General features: G+C 46.1%; 1 protein-coding gene across 2 annotated transcripts in view; it reads right to left on the bottom strand.

The window, feature by feature from the left end:
• SLX4 (SLX4 structure-specific endonuclease subunit) overlaps window positions 1-6,098 on the bottom strand; it is a 31,896-nt gene extending 25,798 nt beyond the window's left edge. For both annotated transcript variants that reach the window (XM_030484797.1, XM_030484798.2), the window contains exons 1-2: window positions 5,921-6,098; window positions 5,048-5,156 (exon numbers count right to left, since the gene is read on the bottom strand). The gene's annotated coding sequence lies outside the window, so the exon portion shown is untranslated. The remainder of the gene's footprint in view (window positions 1-5,047; window positions 5,157-5,920) is intronic.
• Between the last annotated feature and the right edge of the window lie 8,196 nt (window positions 6,099-14,294).

Genomic DNA, 14,294 nt, shown 5'->3' on the forward strand with positions numbered 1-14,294 from the left:
GCTTTCAGGTTAAAAATACGTGCAGACAGACACCTACAAACAACTTAATGATCATTTCAATCGGTTTAGTAGGTACATATAAAAGACTTACTGCCTTGTAATTACTTTGTTCAACTGTAGAATCCTTCTTAAAAACAAAACAAAAAACACCAAACAGCAAAACCCAAACAGGTGAAACATCTGCTACCCTGTCACCTTTCAGAGCAGATTCTCTTTTAACAATGGAAAGCATATTTCTACCAACAGTCCACAACTTGACTCTCTTCTGAGCTCTCAAATATACACCATCTGGGCCTGTTCACTTGCTGTTTTAAACTATTTGTTCCAGGAACAATTCTCCTGCCACTTCAGCTTCCAAGAATACGTCATCATTATGGCTAGAATGTTGTTGATCAATGCTAGGTAGGCCTCAACAACTTGTACGCAGCAGATATCTTCTCCCCTCTTGTCCCCCTCACTGGTGCCTCAGTACATATCGTCCTCAATTACTCATCTCTAAAGAAAGCCTGACTCCATACCTTCAAAAGAGGGAAATGCCATGCTACCTTGGGAGCAACTTCCTGGGTTTCACAAGAAATGCTAGGACAAGTGGGATTATTTAACACTAGAAAGCAAGGCAAAAAGTAACCTTTGTTTTCATACATACTGTTTCCTTGTGGTGAAAGAACAAATTACCCCATCCTGCAGACAAATCCTCTCCCCCATCTCCACTGGACACACAGCCCAGCAGGCAGCTGCATTCCTAACTGGCTGTAGCAAGATCTAGTGCTGAGTCTGCAGCACCCGTCTCCCCCAGGCAGGAAACACGGAGCAAGGCTGTGTTTGTGTGCCAGGCAGTGGGCTGCTGCAGGAAGGGTGGCACCTTTCTTGTCAGGAGCACCTTCTCCCGCTTCCTCCACCAGCAAGATCAACATAGGAGTGGTCTTGACAGTCCTGTAAGGCTGGCCAGAATGTAATGGGAAGTCAAAGAACAGGATCAAAGCGACTGATACCACCTCAGTCTTCGGAAATTAGTTAACTGCCACGGCCTGCATGAACCTGGGCTGCTAATTCCAGAGGTGACAGCAGACAGGATGATGGGATGCACGCTGCTGTGTTGGCACTGCAAGTATTATTGCCCTCCCCTTCTTTGTGAAAGCTGTGGCCTGCAGATCTGAAGGTTGGTAGCAAAACTTTCAATCAAGCCAGTCCAAATACTGCAAAGGGAAAGAATTTCTGCAGTGTTTGTTCTGGAAACCACACCAGAAGGCAAACCCTAGGGATTCTTCCTGACCAAATCCTGTAACAAAAAATCTCCCCACAGGTTCCTGATGGAGAAGACCCTAGATGTCAACAGTATAACTTCTGAAAAAGCACATTATCCTCCGTACTTTTAGAGACTCCTCACTACAGCCTGTTCTCTCCAGGTTCCTGCACTAACCAATACCTTTATCGCCAACACCACTCTGCAAAGACACAACACCAGACCTGTTCACCACTGGGTCTCTGTGTTTAAAGAAGTGCAAATAAATGTACACTGAGGACAGCAGTGCTTGTTCTGTGAGGAGAGAGCAAATGTAAGTATGGAAAAGGAATTCAAAGTCAGGTACCAACCCTCATGTCCTGGTCTCTGACGGCCTTCCTGTGCCAGAAAAGGATGACAAAACCAGACGTGGAAAATAGCAAATGACAAATTAACTCAAGTCTATATAAGCAAGGAAATGATAGCTGGAAAATCATCATCAGATTCTAAGGAGCAATCTTAGCATTGACCAGTATGAATGTCTACCTGACACTACCCACTTCCATTACCCGATATCCCATCAGAGTACCATGCTCCCATTTCTCTTCCAGACTATCCTCCCCCTGCTAGTACCTTGTACATATGGCAAAGCATTTCATAGCCAGTAAAAAATCTATCACATTGAAGGCATGAATTTTAAATCACTACTTACATGACAAAATGTCTTCTACCTTTCAAACAGTGAAGAGACTAACCTTCATAAAGCACTCCACTGAAAGAGAAAATCTTTACTTTCTACCTCCTCTGGAATGATAAAGGGGAAGTGGATATAAAAATAAAAACTAACGGTTGCTCAGGTGCAAATGCTCATGGTTTGTATGCAAACACAGTAGCACACAGATCAGAAATATATGCATCTGGTGTTTCAAAAATGCTTATTTGATTTCACTGAAAACAACAAGAAATTACTAATTTAAACAGAAAAATACAATTGAGAATTAAGGACTGAATAAAAACATCTCAAAAGAGGCCAACAAGAGAACAATACTTCTTAAAACCTAATTTGGTTTTCAGAGAAAGAAATTAGAGTAATAATAAAAATAAATATATAAAATAATAGCATGGTAAGGGAATGGGATAGCACTGAATATAGGCAACGGATTTTATTAAAACAAGAAGGAAGTAAAATTACCTAAGATTATTTATCTGGACAGAAAAGTGAAGGACTTTCCAAAAGACCTTCTGGTGTGCATCAAAACCAAAAAGAAAAACCTACCAAGGCCATTAGATCATTATAAAACAAACTGTAGAACTGTTAATACTGAGAATACTAAACATTCTTACAATATCCATGCCACGATGTAGTAGTCTAATCTAACAGCAATCCAAAGCATACTGAAAAGCAGCTATTGAAGGTGTTTCTGTCAACAAAATCAGATCATTTGCAAGTAGAAGTCAGTGTGATTTTTCAAAAAGGACAATTAGGGAAGTAAACACCCATCTTTCAGACTGAGACCACCACCAAGCTGTGAAAGAAATGGCTTATATGGGAATTGATGAGTAAAGATGGATAGTAAAATTAATACTAATCAACACAGCTTTATGAAACCCAAGATCTTCTGTGTTAAGCTAATACGTTTTTAATGAGACCTCTACGTGTGAACACAGGTGTAATCCCTTTGTAAACCATTAAAGAAGTATCAAGGGACAAAATGATTAATTAAAAGCATACAAAATCAATATAACACATTTAGAATTACTAAAATGTAGCTAGGTAAGTTTCAAAATGCAACTGCAAACACCAGTTGATGCATTGAGGGCATTATATTTCTATCAGCATCCCACAGGGATTAACTCTCTGCCTATCTTGTTTTTCTATTATTTAGACTTAGGAAATGAGTTGGAAGAGGCACAAACCACCACTGATCAAGCTGTCTGGTCATGCAGAGGAGGGAACCGTTAGAGCTGATGACAGAGAGGCAGAATGAAGCAGACCACTTTACCACTTTTTGGTAAACCACTGCAAATCTCAATACAAAATCCCTGTTTTGGGACAAGGCCATACTTATAGGATAGGTAAATCTATCCTGAGAAACAACAATTACAAAGGAGTTCAGAGTCCAGACAGATGTTGGAACAATGGCAGGTCCCTGTGGGAGTCTGTAGCCATATCAATACAAAAGGTTCTATCTCTCTTGTAGTGGGTACTTGTGAAAACTGGTGATATTGTTGCAGTGAACCTATGGCATGGCTTGTCCCAAAGAGGAAGCACTGTCCACAGCACACCAAGGCAGCGGCACACGGCTGAGGAACAGGGCTGGTTCAGGCTGCCTTTTCAGTCGCCAGTACACAACCTCACCCAGCACATCGTTCTTCCACACTGACTACAATGTGACCTTGTCTCAGGTGTCCAATATCACTCCCACATGGATAATTCTGACCATGTCAAACAATTCTATCATTTTGTGGATCAAGAATGGAGCAATAAGCGTTATGGATGTTTGCGGCAAGACAATCAACTGAGTAATTAATGAAGAAGTGAATATAAAGAGAAGTAAGAACACTTCAATGTTATAGATCCAGGCCATCTCCTTCCAAGAAGACAATGTTATTCTAAGGGGCACATTCACTGTGTGTCAGTTCTACCGATATCATTTTTTTCCAAACAGTATATTGTCTGATTTGTGATTATCATCACAAACCCAAATGTAAGGTGAAATTTAACACAGCATCTTGATTTCCCCTCTTTTCTAAAATAGAAAGATGCTTGCATTGGAAAGGTGACCAAACTCATGGATTTCTACAGGTGAACTAATAATGTATCTTTTACACTAATATTTCATTAATTTATAACAATTAATAACTTGCTGTCAGCTAAAACCACATACAAGAGCTACAGCAAAATACACAACATGCTATTTTGTGGACATGCTGCTTTATGATGTTTCCATCCTGTCACATCTGTTCTCTATACTCCAGCACCCATCATAAACAGGCTTTGTTCAACTATTCTGAAAATAGATTTGTACATTCCTTCCTACTAAAATATCTTCTTTTATTACCTTAGTTCTTTCACCTTCTCAATATCCAAACATATTGTTAGCTAGAGACTGACTGGAGTGTTCTGGGAAACTCTGGTACCAAACAACGACCTCAGGGATGCGCAGATGTGTATCGTCCATGGACTGCTATGATAATAGCAAGAGGTCAACTCTCAGGCAATTATGTCAATCTCTTTGTATTCAATTTTCAGAGAAAACTCTGGGCAAAAGCCTTGCCTACGACTGAGAACCCTGAAGCATAGTTTGAGTTTCACAAGTGTACAATAATGTGTCAAACCTCCTGTTTAAATCACTATTTTCTACCATTTGACAGTTTCTTTTTCTAGAGAAAAAGGTGTAATGAAAACTGACCCAGTGGGAAAAGCAAATGCTCAAAAGAACTTGAGGTCCATTTTCTTCCAAATATAAAGCCCCTGATAAATTTTTTTCCTGTTTCTGCCTCTGACACATCTGTGTAGTGTAAAGCAACAAAATGACTTCTGCCTCTTCAGAAAACTGTTTTAATCCAAACAGCAAAATCAAAGGGGAGAGCAGGGAGATGAAGAATAGGATTCTAAGTAGATATGAAAGCCAACCACCCAAGGGTCTCTTTCTGTAATCAAAACTGAGGGTTTACACAAGAACCAACAGACTGAACATCAGCCAACATTTCTGTCTTTGGGCTCTACTAGAGTTAAACTATTCAGTACAAATAACATATGTTTTTGCCCAGCAAATGTGTAATTTTGGTTTTATTTAAAACCAGCATAGTTAAAAGAAGCACCTGTGTATCTGCAGGACCAGGGACAAAATGTTGTCAGTAAACCAGCCGGCACCACTGTTTCCTCTCAAGGTGGGGGGCTCCCCACACGCTGCTCCTCAGGCCCATGAGCCTGGAAGAGAAAGATAAAATTCCACGTTGCTTCATGAAGCAGCTGACAGACTCCTCATAGAATGGTCAGGGTTGGAAGGGATCCTCACAATGGTTTTGCCTTGTAACACTGCTGGAAATAAGTTTGCTTCGAGACTGGATCATGGAATCATATAATCATAGAAAGGTTTGGGTTGGAAGGGAGCTTAAGCTCATCCAGTTCCAACCCCCTGCCATGGGCAGGGGCACCTCACACTAGAGCAGGTTGTTCCAAGCCCCATCCAGCCTGGCCTTGAACACTGCCAGGGATGGGGCAGCCACAGCTTCTCTGGGCAACCTGTGCCAGGTTTTAATGAACCTTCCCAGCAGTCATTGCACACTACACTGACACCCTCGCAACCACCCCTTCCATTGAACAACTTCGCCTCTATCACTCAGTTTTTGCTTTGATGCCATGTTAACATCAATGCTGGCGCTTCGCCCTACCGAGGAGCCGCAGCGCAACAACGAGCCCCCCATAACGCGCTGTCAGCGCCCCGAGGCTCCTGCTGCCGGCGGTACCTGACGGGTACCTGACGGGCCCCTGCGGGCTCACGCCGGGGCTCACCTCGGGCTGCACTCCGGCAGGACGGGAGCCGGTGGCGGCCGGGCCACCCGCCCCGCACGGGACATGGCTCCCGCTCCTGCGGGGGTGCCACCAGCCCCCCGCCAGCAGGTGGCGCCGCGCCGCGCTGTTGGCGCCGGCGTCATGACGTCACGCCGCCCGCCCGCCCGCCCGCAGCTCACCCGCCGCCGCTGAGAGGACTGCTCCGCCCGCCGCCGCCGCCGCGTCCCGCCGCAGACCTCTCCGCCGCGGCACGGGCTGCCGCCGCTCCTCGCGCCCCGGCGCCACGGCGGGGAGCCCCGGCGCTGAGCCGCAGCGCATGCGCGGGGAGCCAACCGTGTTCCCAGTCCCGTAACGGGCGCGGCGCGCATGCGCAAGGTTCCTGTTAGCGTCCCGCCAGCAGCAGCAGCGCATGCGCACAAGGTGAGGGCCGCGCCCTCCCTGCGCAGGCGCACGGGCTTCCCGCCGCCGGTTGCCATAGTGATGACCCCCCCCCCCCTCCCGCTGCCCGGTGGCGCTGCCCCTTGGCACGGCCCGGCGGCTCCGCTCTTGCTGTCGGGGGGCAGCGGGAGGAACCGGGCGCGCCGCCACCTCGGGACGGCCGGAGCTTCCCCCCGGGCAGGCAGCGGCGCTGGGCGGTGCCTCCTGAGGCGAACCCGGGCTGAGGCGGGCGGGCTGGCGGCCACCGGGGGCGGCCGTGCTCCAGGAGAGCGGTGGCGGGCCCGGCCCCTCCCGCCCGAGCCCGCGGGTCGGAAAGTGCTGAGGTGTTTGATGATGGCCCCGGCTCTGCTGCAGCCGGGTCTAGGGACAACACCAGCGACAGAGGAAAGCAGACAGCACAGCACTGCCCGTTAACGTGTTAAATAACTCTGATCTATCGAAATACTCGTATGGAGCAAAACTAAAAGTGTAAATGGGGAGAGGAACACCACACACACCAGCGGCTCCTGAGCACGGAACTAGAGCCATGGGCTCACAGAACGGTTTGGGGTGGAAGGGACCTTAAAGCTCGTCCAGGTCCATTGCCCCCTGTCCTGTCACTACATGTCCTTGCAGACAGTACCTCCACAGGCTTCTTGTCGCTCCAACAGGTCCGTGTCCTTATGCTGGGGGCCCCGGAGCTGGACGTGGGGTGTCACGAGAGCAAAGCAGAGGGGAAGAATCCCCTCCCCGGACCTGCTGGTCATGCGTGTTCAGTTACTCACGTCTAAAAGCTAAGGTGCACACCTGCAGGCTGTGGAGCTGCAGCGAGAGACCATGACAATTGCAATGCTGTGCTGGTCATACAGCTGTTAATGGAACTGTTGAAATTCCAAGGCGAGCAGTTACATAGCTTCAGCTGTTACCAAGCTCACCTGACAAAAGAAAGAGCGTTGCCTTTTTATTTTGTACTTCTTACTACCCGGGATTGAACAGGAAGATGGATGCTATTTTTTTCCACTACATTCCATTCAGGCTTAGAGACCTCATTCTGAATAGTAACGCAGAGTCAGGGTCAACAATCATTTCATCCAAATTAATAGCTAATTGTGGCCAAAGGTCTGCAGGTATAAAACTACCTCAGACACAGTGAGAGGGGGTGGGAATTCAGACGCTGGATTTGTGTTTTGGACACATTTTGTGTTAAAATCAGGATTTCTTTCTCAGCGCTCGGTATGGATGCAGCAAAACCCCAAATCACTCCTGGGTAACACTTGTTAACAGGCCAGGAGGCAGAGAGAAGAGGTCCAGTGGCTCACAGAACACACCCGGGCTGACTTTCCTGTTAGTTTGCTTCAAAAAATCAAGATAGGCACTTGACTAACAAACACAAAGCTCTACTAATTGTGAGCAATATGATGGATCCTTCACTTGTAACCTTTATTTTTCCATAATTACATCTTGATCCGTAACTTGACATCACCAAAAGAAAAGGACACTCTCATAGCACTGCCTGTTTGAAAAGCTTATAGAAAAAAATTAACTACAACTTTTGAAATGGAACAAGCTCCTGCAGCACCAAGCATCTGCACTTCCAGCAAAGCAATTTAGTTTTTAACCCATGCTAAATTCAAACAATTTTAGCTGGAAACCCTTGGATTTTAAGCATGAAATTGGTTATTTTGGCAGAACTGACTGGTCCATTTTCTGCAGCGAATCGTCCCCAGGAGATGTAATGGACCTATGTCAGTACAAGAACCCAAAAATGATATGAAGAAATCCTTTGGTTTGTGTCTTTCAACACTTCTGCTAGTTTATTCAAGTTCTGTCTGCAGTTGCTACACTTACGGGAATTAGAGGCACTCTGAAGAAAACCCTGCAAGAACTTGCAAGCGCACATTGCACAAATGTATTGAAAAATACTCCAGTTAGATGTACCGAGGCACTGCATTGCTTCCACAAGAACAACTATGCCAAGTTGTAGTTATTGAGAGCAGCCCTGCAGAGAAGGGCTTGGGGGCGTTGATTAATGAGAAACTCAACATGACCTGCCAGTGTGTGCTCGCAGCCCAGAAAGCCAGCAGTGTACTGGGCTGCATCAAAAGAAGTATGGCCAGCAGGTCGAGGGAGGGGATTCTCCCCCTCTACTCCACTCTCGTGAGACCATACCTGGAGTTCCTGTGCACAGTTCTGGGGCCCCCAACACAAGAGGGATGTGGAGCTGTTGGAGCAAGTCCAGAGGAGGCTACAGAAATGCTGCGAGGGCTGGAGCAGCTTTGTTACGGAGACAGGCTGAGAGAGCTGGGCTTGTTCAGCCTGGAGAAGAGAAGGCTCTGGGGGGATCTTAGAGCAGCTTCCAGTGCCTAAAGGGGCTGACAAGAAACCTGGAGAGGGGCTCTTGACAAGGGCATGTAGGGACAGGACAAGGGGGGATGGCTTTAAACAGAGGGGAGATTTAGATTAGGTATAACGAAGAAGTTCGTTACTGTGAGGGTGGTGAGGCACTGGCACAGGTTGCCCAGAGAAGCTGTGGCTGCCCCATCCCTGGCAGTGTTCAAGGCCAGGTTGGACACAGGGGCTTGGAGCAACCTGCTCTAGTGGAAGATGTCCCTGCCTGCGGCAGGGGGTTGGAACTGGATGAGCTTTAAGGTCTCTTCCAACCCAAACCATCCCATGGTCCTAAGTCACAGTAACATTTTGTTGTACAGTACCCTAAATGCAAAACTGAATTTAACAGCACCAAATATTTACCAGAAGAAGCGGGAGGACTCAGAGAGCACCTCCACAAAGCACCAGAGATCTGCTGACCCCGTCACACACCTGCAGCTGGGGAAACTTCCCCTCGGTGTTTGAAGTGACGTTTGAAGAGTGAAGGGCCAACACACGCATCTTCAGCCAGACCAGCCTCCACATCGCTGCTGCCAGGCAATGCCGCAGCCTCCAGCTCTTCTGCTGCATTTCATGTAGTCAAACTCATTTTTCTAATCCAAAAGTGCTGAGAAACCAGAGAAAAGGGCTCCTGAGAAACGTGAAACACATTAACATGCACAAGCATCTGCTTTTTCACCACTTGAATCCTTGAGAGCTTACTGTGCTCCACATGCACAAACACCCTGAGCCTTGATCATGTAAACGCAGCCTTTTAAGGGTGTGCAACGAAAAGAGCCAAAGGAATCATGCTATTTCTAATTTGGATGGGTCTGAAAGCACCAATATTTAACAGTACATACTGGCTACCAAGTAGGGATCTACCTCACAGGGTGTTTCAAGGCCTCCAACCATTCCTAAAAGCAACAAGGATGTGGCTCTCACCACAGGGTGTATTTGCTATTTGTACCCAACATCAGCTCGGAGATGCAGCCACAATTATGGGTGCAGAGAGGAGAAGCAGCTCTCCCAGAATCAGGCAGCTGATCAGAGGCAGACTGATTCTCCATGCACACCTACTGGACTTCTGCTAGCTCTTTTTTAATAACTCACTTTTTCTCCCCTGCAGGGAACTGCTCTGTATCAGATCTGGCATAGGGCCGCAATGCTTTAGACTCTAGAATGAAAATCCTGGCTTAATTTGATGCGTGCTAGTGGTACTCTCCCATGAATTACAACGGTATGGATGCTGGCAGGTCTCTGAAATAGCAACGCTTTGGATACACGTTGTGAGAGACAGGATATTTACTATCACATGTTGGTTTTGAGCTGTCTCTGCAGAAAAGTGATTATGGAAACTTGTGGACACTACTGCCAATACTAAAATGGTTTTAAAATAACTGTGCTTGAATTTGCTGTGCAATGGTATTTATAGTAAATATGTAAATATGTTTAACTACAGATCTATGAATGCACACATTACGTGTTATGTACACGTATACATATTTATCCCCAGTGTGCTGCAGTCAGCATTTCTCAAAATGTGAGTTTTACCTTGTTATCTCTGCTCAGCCTGATGGGTAGATCCACTGGTCTGTGTCAGCACTTGTAATGTTGGTGGCTCTTCAGCAGCTACAGATTAACTTTTTAAAGCGTTTGATACAAATCGATTCAATCCAGGTCAGCAGTGATCAGAGAAGCAGCCCTGGAGGCCAATTCCAATGAATAATGTTTAGGGTTTGTGTTAATTTGTTGTGTTAATCTGCCCTTCTCATGGGCTTTCCCCATGCTGGATGACAGAGATCAGCACAACACTCAGCACGCCAAGTCTCTCGAAAGGGCAAAACAAGCAACAACGCAGCATTCTCCTCAAGAGCAGGTTTGTTTCATTTTCCTGTAAAGTGTGAATTTTAGGATGGTGCATGCCACTATCTCCATCTCTACTTGTAAGCCTGTCAGGAAAACACGCATGCTTCCATTCAGGAGGTCACACAGCACAGGTTGGAGTGTGCACATCAAATTATCTTGTTATAAACCAAAATTTGTCTTGTTCTCCTGGGAGGTGAAACAAATTGTAATTTCCAAGAAGAATCACCATCATTCATTAAAGGCCCTGGTCATTGCACATGCTAAGAATTTCTAAGAACATTAAAAATACAGTGCCCAACTAAAATCCATATGCTTGGATTTCCTGAAGCACAAGATAACTTGGGATGCTTGCTCTTTATCTGCTAAACCATTTGAGACAGAACAAGTCTGTGATTGAGATACATCAATGAAGCAAACCTCAAGTTCCATCTCCCTCCACCTCCTGTCACAGCTTCGACTTCCCGAGTTTGTAAGGATTTAATCTGGGACAGTTCCATGTAGGATTAACTTACTGATTTACTTCCAGATCAGGTTTTAACCCCGATTACCTCTCATTTACTTGGGCTGCAAAAGGAGAACTATCTTTCCTTGGCATCACATCTTTGCTTCTTTGTTAACTGCTATTACTCAACCCCAAATTCCATGCAGATCGTATCTTGACATTTGGAATAAAGTTAGACAGACATGTTTAATGGACAATTCATTACAATACCTTTTGCCATATCCATTTAAAAAGAGGAGGAAACTCTTCTTTCACCATTTTTTCATCCTTCCTGCTGCTGTGAATAGATTACCAGCAATGGGACATGCAGGAGTCCTTACAAATCTAAGTACTTAGAGAAGCCTTTGGTCCTTGCACTCCTGCCAACTATTCCATTTTGGCCAGGACTTACGCAGACTTTTAAACCTATTCCCACCTGTTCAGACTCCAGACTCTTTCCAGGAGGAGTGGAAGGGAAGGGGCTTGTGATCTGAGATAAAATTCTTGCTAGAAGGGGCTCCAGGACTGATGGTGGGAGACAGCACCAAGGAGCACCCTTCTGTCATGGGTGAGAAGGGCAAAATGACTGTCCAGGCAGATAAACTCCCCACTTGGGCTGCAACCACAGCATCGGCCACTAAATGCTCCAAAGAAAGTGGAGGTTAAGTGTAAAGCATGAGGTAAAGGAGAAACAAAAGATGATTCTGAGAGCAGAGGGAGAACAAGTGCCTTTTTTTTTTCCTGAAAGAAGAGCTTCCTGCTGATGAAAGAGAAGGAAATCCCATGTTTGACCCACTCCAGAGATGTCAGGAGGTGAGCTGTTCTGGGCAGAGAAAGAACATGATAGATCTTAGCATGCCATCCTCTTCTTCCCAAGAAATAGGGGAGACAACCAGCTGGAAAAGACTTTGTATAGGGTAATTCCAGTAAGCAGCCAAGCTTCCAGGTATTCTCTGAAACCCCAGGAATTTTTGAACCCAGGAGTCACTGGGAAACCGCTTGATCTCAATGGATAAGGGTTGGGCAGACCCAGAACTGCCCTGGGAAGAATTTTCAAAGGAACAGGATGTTGGGCAGCGATGCTCTTGAAGCTGCTGTTACGTTTGTGTTCATTGCCTCATCCAGACCCAGCAGGTACTTGTCTTTGTGCCTCAGGATCTTGGGGGAGGTTTGTTTCACTGTGTGCTGGGATTCTCGAGTCCTCGGCTGTCCCTAAATCAGATTCACTGTGTTTCTTAGGGAAATTTATTTACGCTCCACGCAGACCTTATTTGTACGTAAGAGTATTTCTGTCTTACTTCACAGGGAGAGTGGGAAGGATTAATTAACAATTCTGAGGCGCTGCAGAAGTGCTAAACATTATTAATAGCTCCCAAGTTTTCTTCTTTTGGAAACAGTGGCCATTTCTTCCCATAATGTTTTAAACAGTTGCTGCTCAAGGAGCTTAGGTTGCAGATTCCTGGCCTGTGGTTTGCTCATAAATCACAGACCTGGAGCCTACCCAAGACACTCTCGATAGTCGCAGCAGAAGTCTGGATGAGAGAAAACACTGTTCTCAATCTGGCCCAGTGAACTACTTTATGGGCCAGTCCAGTTTCAAGGTCCTGAGCCAGACATTGAGAGGGATTCTGTCCAAGTTTAAAAGCATGAGGTCTCAGGAATGTCCTTTCAAACTGGATTTCACTGCCTATAAATATTTTCCATCTTCTGCCCTGGAGGATATAGGTTTGACTCCACAACTGATGAGCCTGGGCAGAGCAGGAGAGAAGGCCACGCTGTTTATCACCAATGGTTTGTCAGCACATGAAGTTTAACTTGTAGAAAAATGAACAAAAAGCCCCCAAACAAAACCCAAGAAGAACAAGGCAGCAGTTAATAGGGTGCCAGTAAAAATCAAACCCAACAGATCAATTTTCTGCACAAAGCAGGGTTCAGCATCGCTTACAGCCAGGAAACTAAATAAGCTCCAGGAGATTCTTCCAGGTTGGAGATCCCTAATTCCATCCCATGGAGAAATGGGGAAATCTGGTAGAGCAAATATGGGAATAAAGGACACAACTAGCCCATGCTGGGCACATCAGAGCACCATGCCCACATGTTGTGCACTGTTGGAACTCATGTTTCAGCTCCATCTGCTAGAAAAATCCAGGGCACTACTCCTGCTGCAGGAAGAGCACAAGCTGGATGGAAACTGCCTAGTGATAAAATACACTCAAGGAAGAGTAACCTAGTATCTGAGTGGAGACGGGAGCTGGAAGAGCTGGAAACTGCAGCTTCACTGCTACAAACAGCACTGAAGTTCTGATGCAGGATCTGAACCAGCCTTCTCTGCTTGAACAGTTTTGAGGTGGTGCAGAAAGTGAAACACCAGGTTCTAACTAGCTTCCCATGCCTCCCTTTTCCCATCACGTTTGAAACAACTCATCCCTTATGCTGCTGGTTTACCAAGAGCCTCTGTGGCATTCCACGTGGAGGCCCCTTCAGACACAAAGTCATCTACAGACTAGCTTTTGAGTGATGCACCTGTGTTCCTACCAGCACTTAAGTCTCTGTTCATCAACATGATGCCATACATCCCCCTTTTCTGCTAGGTTCTGTTCTATTAGCCACACATAAAACCTTCATACAGCAGCATGCTGCAGGTCTATGCAAAATACAAGAGAAAGTGGAGTGTGAGAGGCAAGGACCCGGAGAGGCTGCTGGTGCATGCACTAATGAAGCTTAGACAAAGCATTGGACAAAGTGTCATGATAAAATATGTGAGACTGGGGACAAAGCACCCTCCTGATCCTGCTGCTCCTTGCTGCAGAGGGGCTCTCAGGACTATCACCACCTCTTGTGTGTTTGATGGGTACAGTGACAAAGGGTAGGTCTGCACTCCAGTAACAGAAATCTTATCTTTTAGTCACAAATCTCTCATGGTAAGATCTTATCACCTCAGGGACTGCTGGGTTTCCTGGAGGATTCCCAGGATAGGAGAGGTTAAAGATGTGTCAGTTCACAGCAGTCTCACAGTAAGCATGCCTTGCTTCTCACTGCATCCAATTTTATAAACCAGCACCCAGCTCCAGTCCAGGCATTCCATCAACAGACGCTATTTTTAGGCACTCTATCAGCGAGCACCAGGTGACCAGCTTGCAGGCTGATGCACTCCCCTGCCGCACTGTGAGCACCAGAAAATCACCAGAGGTTTTGATTTCTTCACTCTCTATTAGAATCACAGAGTCATTTAAGTTGGAAAAGATCTTAAAGATCATCGAGTCCAACCATTAACCCAGCACTGCCAAGCCTACCACCAAACCATGTGCCTAAGCACGACGACTACACGTCTTTTAAATACCTCCAGGGATGGGGATTCCACCGCTGCCCCCGGCAGCCCATTCCAATGCCTGATCACCCTTTTGGGGAAGAATTTTTGC

This window comes from Strigops habroptila, chromosome 4 (assembly GCF_004027225.2).
Source record: "Strigops habroptila isolate Jane chromosome 4, bStrHab1.2.pri, whole genome shotgun sequence".
NCBI classification, from domain to species: Eukaryota; Metazoa; Chordata; class Aves; order Psittaciformes; family Psittacidae; genus Strigops; species Strigops habroptila.